The sequence below is a fragment of the Podarcis muralis genome, chromosome 10 (genome assembly GCF_964188315.1).
Source record: "Podarcis muralis chromosome 10, rPodMur119.hap1.1, whole genome shotgun sequence".
NCBI lineage: Eukaryota > Metazoa > Chordata > Lepidosauria > Squamata > Lacertidae > Podarcis > Podarcis muralis.
The window spans coordinates 34,080,997-34,101,211 of record NC_135664.1 but is presented as its reverse complement, the minus strand read 5'-3'; positions in this window follow the sequence as shown (position 1 = coordinate 34,101,211).

Here is a 20,215-nt window from a genome sequence, read left to right as displayed (position 1 = left end):
CTCAGTTTTAGCAACTAAATGGGAGACATAATTGCCATCATAAGCACAACAACAAATCCGCTTTACTCTTTAATTCAATATGCCTAATGGGTGCTTAATCCTTAGAACTGTTGAGCCCTGCTGGATCTTGCTGGAACTGTGAGACAAAGTGCTTTTTCTACTAAAGCACCATCAGCATTTTCTCCTCCATCTCGTTGGGAGCAATAGTGGGGGAAATAGTCTATTTTAAAATAGGCTGATTACCTAATTTAAAATGTATGTTTAATAATACCTTGCAATTGTCCAGAGGGAGGGAGAGAAAGAGAGAGAGAGAGAGATTGCATTGTTCACATTATTGAAGGAAGCAGGCCAAGATACAAGTTAAAAATGATGGTGATGGGATGTCAAATAAAATGTTAATACAGTATTCTGTACAGAAGTGATCTGAATGTTTTCCTTCTAGTGAAGAACACCTGCCAGTTATATTCTAATAAGTGGAAGCCATTTGGCTTTATTTAGATTTGTTTCTAATCTAAACTATCCCCAATAGTTTAACCATGTCGTGCTTTCAGGGGAAAGGGATAAGATCATTAAATAGGGAAAGCTGGAGGCAGTTATTCACAACTTTGACAAGATTGCTGGCTGCACAATGTGTTGCTTCCCAGAGGAACTGCAGCTGGTTGCAAAAATTATTTAGATCTTTCTGCATGACAAAAAAAGCTGATCTCTACTAAAGTATATCACTTGGAATGAATTTACACCCTTCCCATGGGTGACATTTCAGCTTCAGATACTAAGCCAGAATATTTGCTTTTAAATATGTAAGTGATGTTTGTTTTGATTTGCAAGTGCATTTATGTAGAAGATGGGAGATTTGAAGGAGGACCATTAATTGCTGTTTCAGTCAGCTGTGACCAGTAGAAAGCCATCTCATCAAAGCATATTTTGACTGGTTTGTATGAAGATGTCATGATTGAAATGAATTTATGGTGTGCAATGGGGGCCCAGATACAGGAGGAGAGAAAGAGACAAACAAACAAACAAACATGCTGCACAGTGCATCCTGAAATCTACAGAAGTAGTAATCATGGAAGAAATGGAAGCCCACATGGCCAAGAAAAGAAAAGGCTCAAACATGTTTGAAACTTTCACAACTGGAGTCAAATATAAATTTCATAATTCTAGAACACAAACCTAGACAGCATCTTAAAAAGCAGAGACATCACATTGCCAACAAAGGTCCGTATATTTAAAGCTATGGTTTTCCCAGTAGTGATGTATGGAAGTGAGAGCTGGACCATAAAGAAGGCTGATCGCCGAAGAATTGATGCTTTTGAATTATGGTGCTGGAGGAGACACTTGAGAGTCCCATGGACTGATCAAGAAGATCAAACCTATCCATTCTTAAGGAAATCAGCCCTGAGTGCTCACTGGGAGGACAGATCCTGAAGCTGAGGCTCCAATACTTTGGCCACCTCATGAGAAGAGAAGACTCCCTGGAAAAGACCCTGATGTTGGGAAAGATGGAGGGCACAAGGAGAAGGGGACGACAGAGGATGAGATGGTTGGGCAGTGTTTTCAAAGCTACCAGCATGAGTTTGACCAGTGGAAGACAGGAGTGCCTGGCGTGCTGTGGTCCATGGGGTCACAAAGAGTCAGACACGACTAAACGACTAAACAACAAAAGAACTCAGGACCATGCGATAAAACTCACTGTTTGAATATTCAGGACAGACAAAATAAGGTACTTCTTCACATAATTAAACAGTGGATTCGCTTCTGTAAGAGGTAGTGACCAATCAGTTATGGCAAGGGGATCTTTGTTTTCCCATTTTTGTGAAATGTACTCTCTTGATGTTGTTAGCAGTGTAGTAATCAGCTGTAAATCAGTATTAATGACTTCTTAATGAAGTTTCAAGAGGAAAGCTATTTTAGGATTTTTTGGGAGATCACAGCTCGTACTTGTTTGTATAATTCAGTACTTCTGTCCAGAAATGCTTTTTCTTTCTTTCTTACAATACCAAAAGATGATTAGTTAATTTCAGTTAGGTCTGTTCAGAGCATGATTTAGCTGGCTATCACTTTAGATTTATAAACTACTTGTTGATTAAAAGTCTTCCAGCTGGCAAACAAAAGATGTTAAATTTATATTCTTTTTCTTAATATGCTTTATCAGCTGCCTTTGAGACTTTTACTAAAATGATGGTGTATTAAAAGAATAATAGTATCAATAAAATCATTATAATAATCCACCCACATTTTTTAAAAAAACACCTAGCCACATTAATCAGACCAGCAGAAATGGGTGCAACCCAAAACCCTCCAAATGAGGGCTGCCTTGGCTTGAGCAGAGGAACATAGGAAGCTGCCACATACTGAGTTAGACCAATGGTCCTTCTTGCTCAGTACTGCCTACACTACACTGGCAGTGGGTCTCAAGGGTTTCCAGTGCTGTAGCATGGAGGGGGCCATAGGGGTGGTTGCCCTGGGTGCAAAAAAGTTAGAGGTGCAAAATTTCAACACCCAGTGCTGCTTGAATACAGCTGTGTGCTTCCATCGCTAGACTCCACTGAAAACGTCGTCTCCATGCACACCAGGAAGTGACTTCTCCAGGTGACAGAAGGACTCTTCTTTTCTTATTTCTGTGGCTACGATCTCCTGGGTGACACGGATGCCATCAGGCAGTTGAATGTGCAAGCTTACTCTGTCCATTTTCCTGTCTCCCTCTTCCCCTCCATGTGGCCCTGGGCACTGGCAACCCACGCTATGCCACTGAAGGTTTCAGACAGGATTATCTCCCTGCCTAGAGATGTCAGGGATTAACAAAGCAGATTCTCTACTGCAGAGCTACAGCTCTTCCCCAAAGATGCAAGCAATGTAAAAGTTCTTAGGATGGGAGTTCCACAGCTTAGGTGCTACCGCAGAGAAAGTCCTGTCCTGTATTACTACCCACTATAGTTCAGATGATGGAGGCATAGGAATCAGGGCCTCTGGAGATCTCAGTATAAGGGGAGGTGTATCCAAAGATCCAGGAGCAGGCATGGGCAAACTCAGCCCCGCGGATGTTTTGGGACTACAACTCCCATCATCCCTAGCTAACAGGACCAGTGGTCAGGGATGATGGGAGTTGTAGTCTCAAAACATCCTCAGGGCCGAGTTTGCCTATGCCTGCCAAAGAGTATATTTATGTGTATTCTTCTTTCCAAACACGAACAGAGGGCACATCCAACCCATTCATCTTGCAGCAGGAAACAACCGTAAGGTTGTTGTCGATTCCACACAAATGGAAATGCATACATAATTGGTAGCATAAACCACAGCAAAGTCTGATCCTTCCTACAGCAGTGGAGAAAATAAGCTAAATAAAATACAACAAAGAAGACAATTTCCTACCACTTTTGTATGACAGAGAAAAAAGAGAATGCCGAGATATAAAAGCCTAGCAGATCCCCAGGGACAAAATTCACACGACTGCTAACAAGCTGTCAGAGGAAAAGATGGAAATAAACTCTGCTCTCTCTAAATGCAATTTAAATTGATAATAAAGAACTTGGGACAACTAAATCTTGCTATGCATATGAATTATTTTTAATTGTTCCTATTGTAATGTTTATGGACGTGTTTTCTTGTTAAATTACTGCCCAAGTAAACCACTATCATTTCAAAATGTTACACTTTTTTTAAAAAAAAAATGTGGGTTCTAGCATATTTTGTTGCAGAATTGAAAAATGAAAACTGAGCTTCTTATTCCTGCATAATATGTGAATTAGTTATATGTGTGAATTGCTTCCCTGTGAACTTATGAACCCTTGAGTCGGAGCCAGAGACTTGCAATTCAGAGGGGTCACAGGTAAGCAATTGAAAGATGAAGCCCATTTACACTTGGTGTTTCCCCAGGTAAGAAGTCTCCTATAGGAATTCTCCTGAGCCTGGGAAATTAATCTATGAAAACTCTTGGTTCCAACTGTCCCTGTTTACTAGGGGTAGTTTTGCTTCTCTGCTAGTTTCTCCTGCTAAATCTCTGTCCTGGTTTTATTACTATTTTTGCCTTTTGGGCAATGCATTGTTAAAATTGTGTTACTGTGAATTGCCGAAGTTGTCGTAACTCAGGTTACAGTCCCTGGTTTGGGGTCTCTGGACGTTAAGGCTGCATTCCTATGCACACCTACATGGGAGGAAACCCCAATAAACACAGAAAGACTTATTTCTGATTAATAATTTTCAGAGGGGGTAAGCCACATTAGTCCATTGTTGCAAAAATAGTACAAGAGTCTTGTGGCACATTAAAGACTAGCACATTTATTATGGCATAAGTTTCCATGGAGTAGAGTCGGACTCCAGAGTCTCTGGAAGCTTATGCTACAATAAATTTGTTAGTCTTTAAGGTGTCCCAAGGCTCTTTGCCATTTTTATTGCTTAGGGTTGTGTGTGTGTGTGTGTGTGTGTGTGTGTATAGTATTGCGCTATAAGTCTCAGAGTGGATAAGGAGTTCTCTGTCTTCCGGTGCATGTAAATGTATGGGCCTGAACATTACAGCACAGATGCTACATAACTTGTTACTTTCTTTTTAAACTTTGGATAACATGTCACAGGACAATGGTGGCTCTCCAGTAAACGTAACTAAGGAAATAATCTTCTTTGTTTTAAACTAGCAGAACTATGTCAGAGTAAATGAAAACAGCAATTTGTATTGATTAATTAAAGATTATGGTGTTATGTGGCACACCTAACAGTGCTGGTGCCGCAGATTGAAGCAGTTGAGTAGACCTATATGGGATCAAGAGATCTTGAAAGTAAACTGGTTCCAAGTTATTAAGGGCTTTATATACTAATAATAACACCTTTAACTTTGCCTGGTAGCAAACTGGTAACCTGTGCCAGCCTCTGAGCAGAGGTGTGATACGCTGGCAGAATCTCTCTCACAGTTAAACTACGGGATTCATTCCCACAAGATGTAATGATGGTCACCAACTTGGATTAGACTTAGATCCAACTGTGTAGATCCAACTTGGATTAAAAGAGGAGTAGACAAATCCACAGAGGATAAGTCTGTCACTGGCTAGCAGCCACAATGACTATGGTCTCCTTCCCCTGTCAGAGGCAGCATGCCTCTGAACATCAGTTGCTGGGAATCACAGGTGGGGAGAATGCTGTTGTGCTCAGGTTCTGCTGACAGGCTTCCCACCACTCCTGGTTGGCCAATGTGAGATCAGAGTGCTGGGCTAGATGGATCTTTGGCCCATCCAACAGAAATAGAAAATATATTTCTATTTCACATGTCCCGATTGTGCGTGTACTTGTCAAATACCTGCATTCTTATGGCTCCATCTTTGTTATGGAAGATTTAATTAGCACAACAAAACAGTTGCCTGGAAGACAGATGCCTCTCTGAAGAAGACCAATGTTGCCCATGCTTGCTGCACTTTTTGGTATTTGGCTCTCCAAGTATTAATCTCTCCAACTATTATCTCTCTGGGAATGAACCAATTGGATACCCACAATAGATTACAAAGACAAGGCTACATCTGCCATATCCTGCCCCTGGTACAACTGAACCATCCTTTTGGCTTGAATATTGAAAGCAGATGGGATTCTTTCTCCACATAAAATCAAACCAGATCTAATTAAGAGTGACAGGCCCATCCAGAACTCAGTTAGCTCACTTCCTCGTTCCATCTATATTCCCAAAGGGACTCACACTTCAACATCTCTCTCATTGGTGAAATTACATGGTTAAACGAGCTTTCACAAGGAAATCAATTACTTCTCTGATTTTAAAAGTTTATTTTGACACCCCCAAAGCAATCTTTCAACATGTATATTTAAATGACATCCACTCCGCTTGCAGATCGGTGGTTCTTTAATAATTCAAGGAGTCTCAATTCTTTGACTCTGGCCTGTCCATAAATTCTTTACAAGGCAAGAAAGTTCAAGGCTGGGAACTTCTGTAAGCAGTTGTTTACTTTGATATGTCTGATACAAGAAAGATCATATATATTTGCTAGAGGTCAATTTATTATTTGGGATACTTTTTTTTATTCACTTCCAATTTATTCCTTTCTAATGAGACAGTCCATCGGAGCAGTCATGTTGACAGTAAAAGTAATAGCTTTACAAAAGCAGTAACCTGTTGTCACATAATACTATATTGAAAAATGAACGCCTTGGTTTGGGGCACATCTTTTTATTGAGCGACTAGAGTCCATGATGGAAGATATGGATGAGAGAAGCGCATTCCTAATCGCTAAATGCTTTGATAAAGGCAACCAATTAATCTCTGTCTCCCGGAAACGAGTGCTGGAATTAGCTCCTGCAAACTGGCAAGAAGGCAAAGTTCACCTAAAACTTACATTATTAGTGCTCTTGGCAAAGGATCCTTTTTGTGATTTGTGCAAAACTGCTCTGCCCCTCCTTATGTCACTTCACAACTTAATATCTCTGGTTTGCAGCTGGTGCTGAGAAACTGGGAACTAGGTGTTTATCGCGAAGTGACTGGTATCTACACACTGGGGAGACTGAAGCCCAAACTAGACGTGACGTGCAATTGTATGTAACACAATTCTGGCATTTAACATTTTCATGAGATTGCTTTACTTGGTTTTGTATTTTAACTGCTGTTCTTTATATTTCAGTGCTTGTGTAATCAGTTTTTTACACTTGTAAACCACTTACAGGCCTAAGTTGACATTAAACTGTGTATAAATGAATGGATAAATGAATGAATGTATCAAAAACTAAAGATAAGCAGCAGCCTGCATGTGTGAATACACATGAGCAAAAGTAGACCAGTAGCAGAATCCAGCCATGTCTACTCAAATGTACCAGTAATTTGGTGGCTCTTGCACCCAGGGAGGTGGGGTTATAATTGCAGCCTAAGAATGAAGGGAGAGGCTGCTTAAAAGATGCCCATATATTTTTCTCTGTGGGGATGAAAGCAGCTGGGGTGAAGGATTTTGAGCTGAAGAAAAAGGTCAAGCAGATCTTTCGTCTTCCATTCCTCTGCTCAAAGTCATCACTTCCATAAGTTGTTTCCATTTTTACAATATTCGGGAGAAAGCAGTGGTGGCTAGTGCCCACTGGGACTGGTAGAAAAGGTAGAGAGACCAACAGAAAGTGGAGCCTGAGACAATGACAGGCAGAGGCAACTAATTTGAGTTTTGTTCCTATTCTCTTCCCTGCTGAGTTCTGTGAAGAGCAGCGTTGAGAGTAAGGAGGAAGAAGTTGACAGAGAGTGTCATCTCCTGGCAGCGGCGGAGCAAGCCAATCGGGTGCCTGGGGCAGCATGCATGCTCTGGACCCAGGGGTGGGGCCAGCCACCTGCAGGGCAGGGAAAGCTTCACGGGGCCTCCGAGGAGTCTGCCTGCCTCTTCCCACTCAGTCGCCCTACAGCTGAGGAGAAGGCGGTGGGTGGACCGCTCGGGGCAGCATGGAGCCTTCACACGCCCAATCCACTGTGTCTCTCCCAGGAGAGACGCGTGGCTCGGGCACGCTGCAGGCCTAGCGGTGAGTGCCGCCCGGCATTTTGTCACCCCCTCAGTGGTGACACCTAGGTAGGCCCGCCCCCACCTTCCTTCACCCCTGTCTCCAGGACTGTTTGAAAGTAAGGTAGAGACATGACGTGAAGGCTGGCTGAGGGCAGGTAGTACTTATTGGGGCAGATCCCCATTTGCCTCACTAAACCAACCTCTACTGCGAGCAAGTTACGTACAATTGCATATCAGATTAGTTTGAACCTAAGCACTATTTAGATTTGCTCATGTCTGTTTATTTCTATTAGGGTCACGGTGGAAGAGACCCATATATTAAAAGGGAGAAAAGGAAAAAAGTTAAGCATCAAGAAAACTCAGTTGAGGCTCTGGCTTTCTGAACGAGGCTGCTACTATGTATTGCAAGCAGGACGTGTGAGAGTTTGTAAACCGGTTGCTAGCAGCCAACTCTAAATATGGTTAGCAGTGCAATCTTATGTATGTGTACTTGAAAGTCAAACTGAGTTCAATCAACCTTAATCCCAGGTGTGCGTGTTTGTGTGTATAGGTTTGCAGTCTTAGCTTTTTGTTAGATAATTCTTAAGTTGAAGAGGCAGAACGTGGCAGAAAGAATAGCCTGGCCTTTCCTGTTGTTTTCTGTGCAAGAATGATGTATACAGTATGTTCTCCACTGACCTCTGTGGTGCCAAAGATAAGGTGCACTTCATGCAATTAATACGTACACACACTGCTTCCTCGTTGGCAGAACAAAGCTGCTAATTAACTACTGCAACCAAAGGCAGATGAGCATTGCAGAGAAGGGGGCAGCCGAAACCAGCGCCTGTATATTTCCTCCAATTTGCTTAAACTATCAAGATCACAAAATACCCACAGCAAATTGCTGCAGAAATGTAGAGAATTGAACTAAAGATTGGGAAAACATGAAACGGAGAGAACCGAATCTGGCAGAGCTTTCCATCTCTACTCCACACCCAAACCGGCTTTCAGGGATGGCTTTCTCTTTGTCCTGAGCCAGGCTCTGTAGGTGTATTATGGGGTAGAGGTTGGCATTCTACAAGTGGATACCTGCTAGAGGTGAGATTGAAAACAATTGTTCAAGAAGGTTTGCAAGCTGCCTTGAATATGTAAATGGAAAAACTTATGGCTGATATGATGAGGTGATACTGCATGATTCATGCTGGATAAGGGCTTGCAAGACTATCATGTTGAGGATAAGAATACTCCATAGATCTAAAGTATTCCTATTTTCTGTGGTCCACTGTGGGCCTAACTGGATGCTTGTTTTGTGTTAGCCAGCTGCTATTTAGAGCATACCCACACTATTTGTACTTCTAGCATCGGTGATGTGCAGCACATCATGTGCTTCTACTGCTTCTGACCAAAAGAGTAACACATGTACAAATGTTTACATGAATCTTGTAGAGGCACAGGCTGCCCTAATTATTCCAAAGGAAGGTACAAATAGTGATTTCTAGGTGAACCTGCTTCATCCTGTGGAAGAATGGAAGAGTCACTATGAGTGATCTCCATGCATCCACTGGGGCTTACAAGTCCAGCAAATATTGATGGAGTGGGGCATATGTACGCAGGCTGTTTCTGTTTGTGAGGATCCTCTGCTATTTTACAGATACAACAGTAACTAGCATAGGCTATAGAGATTATATCCCTGCCTTTTTTGGAGTAAAGGTAAAGGGACCCCTGACCGTTAGGTCCAGTCGCAGACGACTCTGGGGTTGCGGCGCTCATCTCGCTTTATTGGCCGTGGAAGCCAGTGTACAGCTTCCGGGTCATGTGGCCAGCATGACTAAGCCGCTTCTGGCGAACCAGAGCAGCGCACGGAAACGCCATTTACCTTCCCGCCAGAGCGGTACCTATTTATCTACTTGCACTTTGACGTGCTTTCGAACTGCTAGGTTGGCAGGAGCAGAGACCTAGCAATGGGAGCTCACCCCGTCGTGGGGATTCAAACCGCCGACCTTCTGATCGGCAAGCCCTAGGCTCTGTGATTTATGGTGACCGTGGCTTGGTCCTCAAAGAAGCCTACATGTAAGGAGTTAGAAGCAGGACCCTGAAAGGCCAGTAGAGAGATGGCTGAAGCAAACACCAGACAATCCTAGCATCACAGGGTCAGGGGAATGGGAAGCAGATGTTCCAACTGCTGCAAGGAAAGGGGGTAGAATAAACTTGGGGGAAACTGAGAGGGGACTTTGGAGAAGGAAGACCAATGAAAAGCTGGACACAGTGGCAGTGCTAGATGTGGACTCTGGATGGTGGCGGCTGCAGTTATCTTGGCAAAACAACAGCTTAGATTTCAAAATACTGAGAAACAAGGCAAATTTGAAGCTAACCTGCAGATACAAGTGGTGGCTTTGGTGAGAGATTGCTTCACAAATTCATCACCCTGTCATCAAGTAGTTTAGCAGTTGACCACAAACAGGCAGCTGAAAACGCGACTGGGAGGAAGAGTGAAGCGAAGGCAGCCATGCTTCTCCATAAAAGTTCCCCCACTCCCCCCAAAAAGATACAGTTGGTCCAATGCCTTCAGGGGTACAAGCCAGGATTTATTTTTTTCTGAGATGGGAAATAGCTATTGCATCTTTACCTGGGTGTAAGCCGCATCAAATGTCTGAGGAGGTTGCATAGGATTACACAGTCTGGATGTTCACTGTCGATAAGGTTATGTGACAAATTACTAACCATTGACTTTCAGAGATTATTGTATATTTTGCAATGCTGTTATCATTAGAACTTTATGCATACGTATTAAAACTTCAGATTACTTTTTCAGTGACCTCTTATGCTTTATGCAAATAAAGTGTTGGACCAAATACTTCAATATTGCTTACAAATGATAAAACATTTGATTAGAAAAAGAAAATCCTTATCATATAATAAGCTCTAGTCAATGGGCTGCCATCCACTGTAGATCACAATTTTGCTTAAAAGAGGCTTAACAACTGTCTATTTGCAGAAACAAGTTTGGAATAACAATGACTAAGTATTGATTTTAGCTGCTTTATTATGTTTTAAGCACTATGCTCAAATTCACAGCCTTTCCACTAGCTTTCAGAATTACTTACAATGAAGTTTTAACACAAGAGGATAGAGCTGGAATAGATTTGTCTTAGCTAGGTTTTTTTAAAAAAAGAAAGAAAGAAAAGATGTTCAACACTCAGTTGCTCTTCTTGGCTGAAGAAAATATTGACAGAAAAGCTATAAAAACAGGGCTTAGAAAATATTAGCGCAGTACTCTATCAATCACTTTTCTCTTTAACACAATATGGAAGACGGGAGGAGAGACGGATGACTAAATGGTTTTTCTTGTTTCTTATTTACTCTGATTTGTAAGTTGGGACATATATTTCTTCTAAATAATGCTGGGGAATCAGCTCCACATCTATGAGAAATGGCTATTTCAAGCTCTGCAGTGCAATCAGTCAAATGTTTACTCAAAAGTGTTTTGTTTTGTTTTTTAAATAAATTTTTATTAATTTTCCAAACACATAATAAAAACAAACAATACACAAAACAAAAACATACAAACATATAAACATGTATAATTTCATAATCTTATTTTCATGCACCTTACTTCCCGGACTTCCCCATACCTCCCCTTTTCTGCATCCTTGTTTTACAAAAGCCCACTGTTTTGAATGGTCCACCCTCCCACCCACATACCGCTTAATGCCTAGTCTTCTAAGCGGTTTACAAAATATAAAAGCAGGTTGCACAAAGAGGAATATATAAACATCTGTAGTTAAAATATACAAGAAAATGGTCCCATCAAAGCATTAATATTCAGACATCTGAAATTAAAAACAGACAATAAAATGATCCTATTAAAGCAGCACAGCAATTAAATCAGGAGGTTAAGAGCATGCCTGTGTAAAGAGGTGTAAAGAGGAGAATGCCCATACAGATGGAACTTCTTATATTTCAGCAGGGAGTGTGTTGCACAACACTGATTTGTGTTACTGTTTGTACACTAGCAGTGTAGTGGGGGGAAAAGACACCAGTTCCCTACTTTGTCCCAACAGTGACACTTTAATTCTGCACAGTCTTAATCGGTGGGGTGGGCAGTGTGTGGTGGTTGTTGTTGTTGTTGTTTAGTCGTGTCCGACTCTTCGTGACCCCATGGACCAGAGCACGCCAGGCACTTCTGTCTTCCACTGTCTCCCGCAGTTTGGTCAGACTCATGTTTGTAGCTTCGAGAACACCATCCAACCATCTCGTCCTCTGTCGTCCTCTTCTCCTTTTGCCCTCCATCTTTCCCAACATCAGGGTCTTTTCCAGGGAGTCTTCTCTTCTCATGAGGTGGCCAAAGTATTGGAGTCTCAGCTTCAGGATCTGTCCTTCCAGTGAGCACTCAGGGCTGATTTCCTTCAGAATGGAGAGGTTTGATCTTCTTGCAGTCCATGGGACTCTCAAGAGTCTCCTCCAGCACCATAATTCAAAAGCATCAATTCTTCGGCAATCAGCCTTCTTTATGGTCCAGCAGTGTGTGGTAGCAGATATCATAGCTGTGCAGGAGAAGAGGGGGAACACTAAAAATGCATGTGCCTTTGTCCCATCCTAGTTGTAGGACTGCCTGAGGCCAGATGATGTCACATTGACTTCATCCATTCCAAGCTTTTGCTTCCATGGGAGCGTATGGAGGCAAATTCACCCTCACCTGCATTCATCGGGCAGGAGGATAAGATTGCGTGCATAATTCATTTTCTTTGTATCTGTTCTTTTATTAGCCTTTCTGATTATCGGCCATGTGAATTATTTTACCTTTATCCTTTGGCCTTTTGCTTTCTTGCTTTAAATTTCTCTTGTCACTTTTGATAGTGACCTTAGGACTATTTAATATAATTGTCATTAATAAATCATCCTCTCTTATGTGGTGCACAGAAGTTAAAGTACTACATCTATCAGCTGTTGATGCAGAAGAACTCGTATCAACCTATCTTTTACCAGTCATATCTCATTTAGTGAGATTTTATTTTGATCAAAATGCATGAAAAGTAATTTATCATTCTGGAGGTGAGAGAGCAAAACAGAACAACAGTGTTTTCAATAAATTAGGTAAGCTGAGGCATTCTGCATAATCTTCCAAGAAAATTGTTGGATTTTCACTGTGTTTAATGTGTTCATCTTTCTCTGTAATGCTCTTAATGCCATTAAGATATGTTAGAATTACTGAAGGTCTTCTGCACCCCTAAATAAAGACTATATTTTTCCTTGTTGGTATAGTGTGGGGGCGGGGAAAGCACTTACACTGCTTTCCAGATGAAGTCGCCCACAAGCAACATCAAAAATACTTTAAATAATTGCCATCACTTTTATAGTCTTAAATTTCTCTCTAGAAGCAGTCCAAATTCTGAAACACAAGTTACTAGAAAGCATTCAGATTTCACCATTTTCTTTCCCCTCCCTGTGGTTTAAGAAGCCTGCTTTGAGCACATTGGTTATATATGGAATCAGGGTGGCATATAAAGGCTTCCTGGTGGACTCCCATTCAGATGCTCACCAAATCTAGAACTGCTTTAAGTTCAACAAGGTGACTTTATTCTGTGCCCTCAGTCCACTTCCTAACAAGGATAGTTTCCATGGGAAATGGAGAAAGGCAATTTGATAGGTAGGTATTTGGCAGAAAGACTGCATGAAGTGATGGTCCTGTTCACTGAAAGCAGCAATGAATTTGAAAAGCTTTAGCCTCTTAAAAAAGGCTAAAAAGGGGCGCAGGTGGCTCTATGGTCTAAATCACAGAGCCTCTTGGGCTTGCCAATCAGCAGGTCGGCGGTTCGAATCCCTGTGACAGGGTGAGCTCCCATTGCTCCGTTCTAGCTCCTGCCAACCTAGCAGTTTGAAAGCACGCCGCAAAATTGCAAGTAGATAAATAGGTACCGCTCTGGCGGGAAAGTAAACAGCGTTTCTGTGCGCTGCTCTGGTTTCGGTGTTCCGTTGCGCCAGAAGCGGCTTAGTCATGCTGGACATATGACCTGTAAAAACTGTCTGCGGATAAACGCTGGCTCCCTCAGCCTGTAAAGCGAGATGAGCGCCGCAACCCCAGAGTCATCTGCGACTGGACTTAACTGTCAGGGGTCCTTTACCTTTACCTTTAGCCTCTTAAACCTTAGTAATCCACAGACATCCCTGATCAGCATGAAGTTTCCAGTTAATGCTTGCTTCTCAGAGCAAGAAGTTAGACTCAGCTTGCCACTTGCCTCACCAGATATAGCCTTGCCTTTACGTGCTTCCTTGGCCTTTGACCTTTTTGATTTGGCAGAGGGTAAGTGTGATATGGAAGCAGTGGTGGCTGCTACCCATTGGAACTTTTAGGGCAAAAAGCAGGGAGCCAACAGTAGATGGTGCCCTTGCTAATGATATTCAGAGCCAGCTAATTCTAGTTTTGCCCCCTACTACCTTTTTGATGAATTCTACAAAAGCAATACTGAGATTGAGGATGACTAAGATGATAGGCAGTACTATCCCTAGTAGTGGTTGCAAGTAAGACAGGTGGGCAGGTGCTAGCTGAGAGCAGGCTGAGGTTGGTGGCGCAGTGCCCTGCTCACCCAAATAAACCAGCTTCCACTGTACAGAGGTGAATTCTCATTGCAGGCCTCAGCAGCAGTGAAGCCATAGGCAGGAGGTCCTAATCCTGGAAGAATTGCAATAAACACAGGGCAACCATTTTGGAATTTAAATAGACCACAGCTTGTTCTATTACAGGTGTCAACAGGTTTTAGCACATCCTGAATTAGCATGCCTTGAATTAACCAACCTGTTGGCTGGTTTATTATTTAGGCATGGTTAACCAGGGTTAAGGGTTGCCCTATGACACACACCAAATCAGGGCAGCCCAGCCTGAGATCACCTAGGTGGACCTATGGCCTGTCTAGCCATCTGGACAGAAGTACCTTCACCCTGGATTCTTTTAACAGGACCCCCTGCTTCCTTGGACTCACAAGGTTTCTTACCTCACCATCCAGCCAGACTGAGGATGCACTCCAATGCCCTGTCCGCCATCAAATTTGTAATGATTGCTATGAGGTAGGCAAAACCCCAGACAGGCCTAATCTGAAAGCAAATTCCTCCCTTACCCCAAACACAGTAACTGAATACATCCACGGCAAGGCCTGCCTGCTTACCCTCAGGCAGTCATGCACTTGAGCGTGGGGTGGATGGGGAGGCCAAACTCTGACTGAGAGCAGTGCTTTGGAGTGGCTTTCTTTTGTGCCCAGGAAGTGGACAGGAGGGAAGACAGGCAAGCGAAGTCTTCCCTCTGGTCTGACCTTGAGGCCATGCCCACAAACTTTCCCACTGCTGGCAAGAATCATGGGTGAACCCCAGAAGCCTGTGCAGCTGGCAGAGAAAATGACGTCCTTTTCCACCGGCCCCGACTCCTGATGGGCACCTGCCACCACGATTCGTGCCAAGTTGCAACCACTGCCTCCTCATAGCCACAGATAAGCAGCTATTTCAAGCATCTACCCTTCATATGTCTGTTTTGGCAGAATGTTTAAAGTCTCTCTACGTTTCTAATACTTTACAAAATATTTGACACAAGGGGGGAAATGGGCCTTCTCTTGTGGCATTTCCCCCCTGTATTCTGAAATTGGGTGTCTGTTATCTCAGAACTATTTGACATTAGCATCTTCTTCAGTCAGTTTAAAGATATTTCCTTTTTAATTTTTTCACCAATGGAGTCACTGTATTTCAAAGTTATTTTTCACATATTGCAATTGTGGCAGCCGTTCTCTTAATCTATGCTGAAAGAAGTGAAATGTAAGAAATACACATAAATAAATAGGTTTCCCCCCCCCCCCCAGAACAATAGTGGTGGGAGGTGTAGAGAAGCTTATGTCAAGAAGAGACAAATTACTAAGAACAGATGCAGCCATGTATTTTTGATAGACAGTTCTGTAGAATCACATGGCAAGATCCACAGATGTTACCAGACCCACCACAGCGATCTAGCAAGGATAAGCAAATTAAAGTAATTCAGCTGTGTTCAGATTGGTGTGGAGGAACTTCTGCATTTGTTAAATTTTGCTTATTATTTACTAAATTGTTCTAGGTGATTTTAATTTTTTTTATCCTTAGAAGTCTTACTAAGGCCCGTATTACACAGATCGCCATTTGCCCTACAGTGCTTAAAAACATTTGTGTCTTATCATAGCCCTGATCTCCTCTTCCCTTAAAAAGAACAAATTATAGGTCATTTGAGAAGTGGCATTAATCTTCCTTATTAGCACATTTCATTGGGGGAAGTATGAAAGTTCTAACTATCTCTTCAGCAATATAAATTATCCTTTTTGAAATTTTTATGTTACAGATAAACTGTGAAATTAGCTATTTTTTGCCTTAATCATTTATGCAGCTTGTCAACACTGATTTATACAGAGCACTAATTATCCATGCCACAATAGTTTCATATCAATTACACAAGGTCCACTGTTGGATATAAATTTTTTAAATAAAATAGTCCCCATTTAGTTCTATTAATAAAAAGTTAAAAGGTTTTTATTTGACATTGATAGGGAAGGACAGGAAAATCCCAAGTTCTCTGGATCTAGAAACTAAAAGACGTGTTATTACTTCTGAAGGATATCAATATTCCAGATTATCAAAGGAAAGGTCCTTCATGTTATAGCAGTTTACAAACATATTCATGAAATAATTGCAGGCCTACGATGCTGGCAATGGGAGCTTGCAACAGCATATGTATACAATTGATTTTATTGAATTAAACAAACAAAAGTTAAGAGATTTCAGAATTACTTATGTATAGGATTCTCTTCTCCAAATGATCAATGTGAATATTTCAGTTGTAGGCATACAAATGCGCCACACTTAATAGAACTTACAGTTTACATTATTTATCCTTATTTGCGGTCCCATTCACAGCTCCACCCTCCCCTAGGCAGTGACTAAAGTAAGGTGTGATAAAATAAACTCAGGAGACAACAATGGCCACATCTTTCTTTATTACAGGTGTAGGTGGAATTAAGGCTTAGGCATTGAGTGTACATCTGTTCTAGCCTCCAGTTGCAGGGATGAAACTTTTTCAGGGTCATGTCAAGGATTATGGCTTCCCCAAGATACTACACTCCACTCTACAAAGATTATGGCTTCCCCCGATCTACTGAGGTGGCCGGCCTCCAGCCACTGCTGGAAGCTCTATGGCCTGTCTGCCCTACACTTGGCTTCTGGACAGAGGCTTCCACTGAGACCCCTTGGATGCCTTGAATACGCTGTTGGTTCTGGACAGGGTGATACACAACTTTTTGGGTGATGCGCACAAAAGTTTGATTTGCTCTTCTGCCGACTGTGCTGAAGGAGTCAGGTGCAATGGACTTTTATACATCACTGCCTGACTAGGCACGAGAGAAGCCAATGGCCAGTCAGCCAGCAAGGCACTGCTCACCAGGTGGGGCCTCTGATTGGCCCATTTCAATTTTACCTTTGTCTGGGCAGTCTCACCAGACCCATGTGCTGTAGCTGCTGGGGATGGCAGCTGGGAAAGTGGTAACCGACCATTTTGTGTTTGTATACCAAAATCCAGAAGTCAGGTGAAATAGTTTTCTGTTAAGACGGGGTAGCCAATATGGTGCCCTCCAGATGTTGTGGACTACAATTCCCATCAGCCCCATTCTGTATGGAAAATGATCAAAGAAGGAGACCCAACTATCTGCAGCTATGGAGAGGTACAAGTGCAGATGTCTCTGGATGTGTGAGAGAGGATACACAATTCCTAGTTGGCATCTTCTCTGAAGATCTGGTGTGGGGTAGTGGAGCTGCTGTTTTGTATAAGTGCCTGCTCTTTCCTTTCATTTATGTTCTATTTGTAAATAAAACAAATATTACAAAAATGTAATTTGTCACTTTGAGAACAAGATGCCTTTGGCTTGCACCAACAGGGTTTTTTTAATAGCTTATTCATTTGGACCACTCCAAAATTCATTATGTGGTACAAAATAATATTTTACACATACAGCCCCCTATATATGTTTATTATGAAATGTGTTTGGGTTCCCCCACCTTCATAAATGGCTACAAAGTAATGATGCTTTGCTGCTAATATTTTTTTCCAGTTTTAATCCCCTAATATATACACACCAATATGAAAGACATGAAATCCTATTGATTTAATAGCTCTTCCATGCTAGGCTTGGATTAATTACATCAATTATTTCTATACTTTGGGTGCTAAAGCCATATCTTCAATTTCCACACTATCATTAGTCAGTGATCAGAGTTTCAATGAACCAAATTAGCATGATAGATTTGCACTAAGCTGCACAATGAATTATTGGGAACAAGAAATCCTTTTAAAACAAGCAGATTTTGTAGAAACTATAACAAGTTGGACCATATTTATTAATTCTGCTATGAATTTGTAGAGGGGGTGTGTGATAGAGTTCTTAAATGTGGGATCAAACTTATGTTTGTGGAGGGGGCAGATCCCCCTAAATTCTTAGATTTAGTAAATGTCAGGAATAAATCAATGCCTGGTGTATTAAGGGAAGCTGTCAGATGTAGCATTGTCAAAAAAGATGGACCAGACCAGTTTTGAAGAGAAGTCATTAGCAAGAAACAAAGAGAGCAGAGCAGTGGGTCATTAAGAACGAATGGGCAATGCTGGCCAGCAGAAGAGTGAAGTCGCTGTCATGCCCACCCCACCCCATCCCTGGCTCTGAGTGAGTAGCAGAGACAAAAGTCAACGGTAGCAGACAAAGGCCAGGTTTAAGGTTTCAACTTTGAATGACATAGGCTGGGAAGAGGTCCTTGGAGCCAGTTAGCAGGAAGAAGAAGGAGGAATAAGAGCAGAACTCCATGTGAGCTGGGAATGACAGGCTGGAACAAAGTGTCACAGAAGATGGCTGTTTGCTGTCCACGAATTCCAGTGCTGAACTCTTGCAGGAAGCAAGATCCTCTTGAGATGTGAATGCTCTAAACGGTTTCCATCTAGACACAGATTGTAGATATGTGCAATGAAACCATATTTCAGAAGACACTGCAGTCTCCACTGTGCCTAATTTCTGAAGGAAACACAACCCTGGTTGAGTGCCAAGACCCCTAGAATCTTGCTCGGCAGAGTTTGGGGTGGCCTGAAACAATATATTAGCATGGTTTTTTGTTTCATTGTCAACAATGGGAAGTTGAGAAGTTCTATTTATACTTAAGATCCCAAGTTTTATAATTACTGAGCATGGATAGTCTTTAAAGTGTCCTCGAAACAGATTTATAATGTTCATCTTGATGCCCTTGTTGGTTGACCTGGATGAGCACCAACAAACCAAATCTCAGTCATGTGGGAATCCATTATTGTGTTGCCACCCTCTGGGCTTCCTTGGGGAGAACGTGACAGGAAGAAGGCCTCAGATGATTGATCAGAGGGTCTGGGTTAGTTCATATGGGGAGAGGCAGTTCTTGAGGTACAGTATTGGGGTCCTACATGTCAAAACCAGCACTTTGAGTTGAGCCTGGAAACTAATTGTGAGCCCGTATGGTCATACCAGAATTAGTATCATGTGCTCAGACCAGCTTCCCCTGGTGTGCAATCTGGCCTCTAAATTCTCCACTAGTTGCAGTTTCTGAACCATCTTCAAAGGTAACCCGGCATATAATACATTTCCGTAATCTAGCCAAGATGTTACCACAGCAGAGACAAGAGAAGTTAGACTATCCCTGTCCAGATAGAGGCATAGCTGGAAACATGAATTCAGATCTCCTTTCAGCCATAAAGCTGAAAAAATGGTATTGAATCTCTCAGTTTAACTGTACTTCATTTAATGTTGCAAAAATGAATCAAGACGACTCCATCAGTGCCGCCTTGAACTCACTGGAAGAAGTGTTATAACTAAAGCAAACCTCCTCTTTGTTGCATTAAGGACAAGTGTCTTTGGGCAGCACTTTCATTTATTGACTGTGTCCAAGATCAGCATTCATGGGTGATGTTTTATACCTATTCAAAAAGAAGCAATCGTATTTATAAAAGAAATAAAACAATATTTGCACACTTCACTTCACTGACTAAATTGCTTCATTTGATATTATAAGTTGACAAGACTTGGAAGCTGTTGGTTGTTAGTATACAAGCTGCAGTGTAAGTTTTGGTATCTTTTCAAACCTGTTAAGCATCTGAAATAAGGAGCTGGCAAAAAATAGAAATGTGTTATGCAGATGAAGCAAAATCATGCTGAATACAGTTGGGTTGCACTAGATATTTTTTAAGAATGTTGTTTATAGGAAACCTGCTGTGAATAACTGTAAAGGCATACAGTATACAGCAATGAATCATGCCATGCCCTACATAAAAGTTGCTGTTACCATGACAATGCATTTGTTAGGGTAACGCACATTGTGTGACGCTGAGACCTAACCAAATGTGGGCAAAGCCACAACTGTCTGTTTGCATGGGATTTGTCACTACAATTTTCAGATATGCTGAAATGGAAATGCTCAGTTTTTGCTGCTCAACATTTTTCATTGCAGCTCTGCCCAGTTGGTGAACCCAAACAGCCTTAGGGTATAAAAATGGAAACCAGGCTTTAAAAAAAAGAAATAGAATTATTTAAGACATTGCATGCAAATGTCAACTTGCAAGGAAATTGCTGCTTCAGGCTCCCCCACCATTATCTCCTTGTGCATAGATATGGCAAGAAATCTAGGGATGAATAATTTTATATTATGTTTGATGGTCCACTATTTGTATATATAAATTCCTGCACCTCTGTGGATAAGTTTGCTCAATGCAA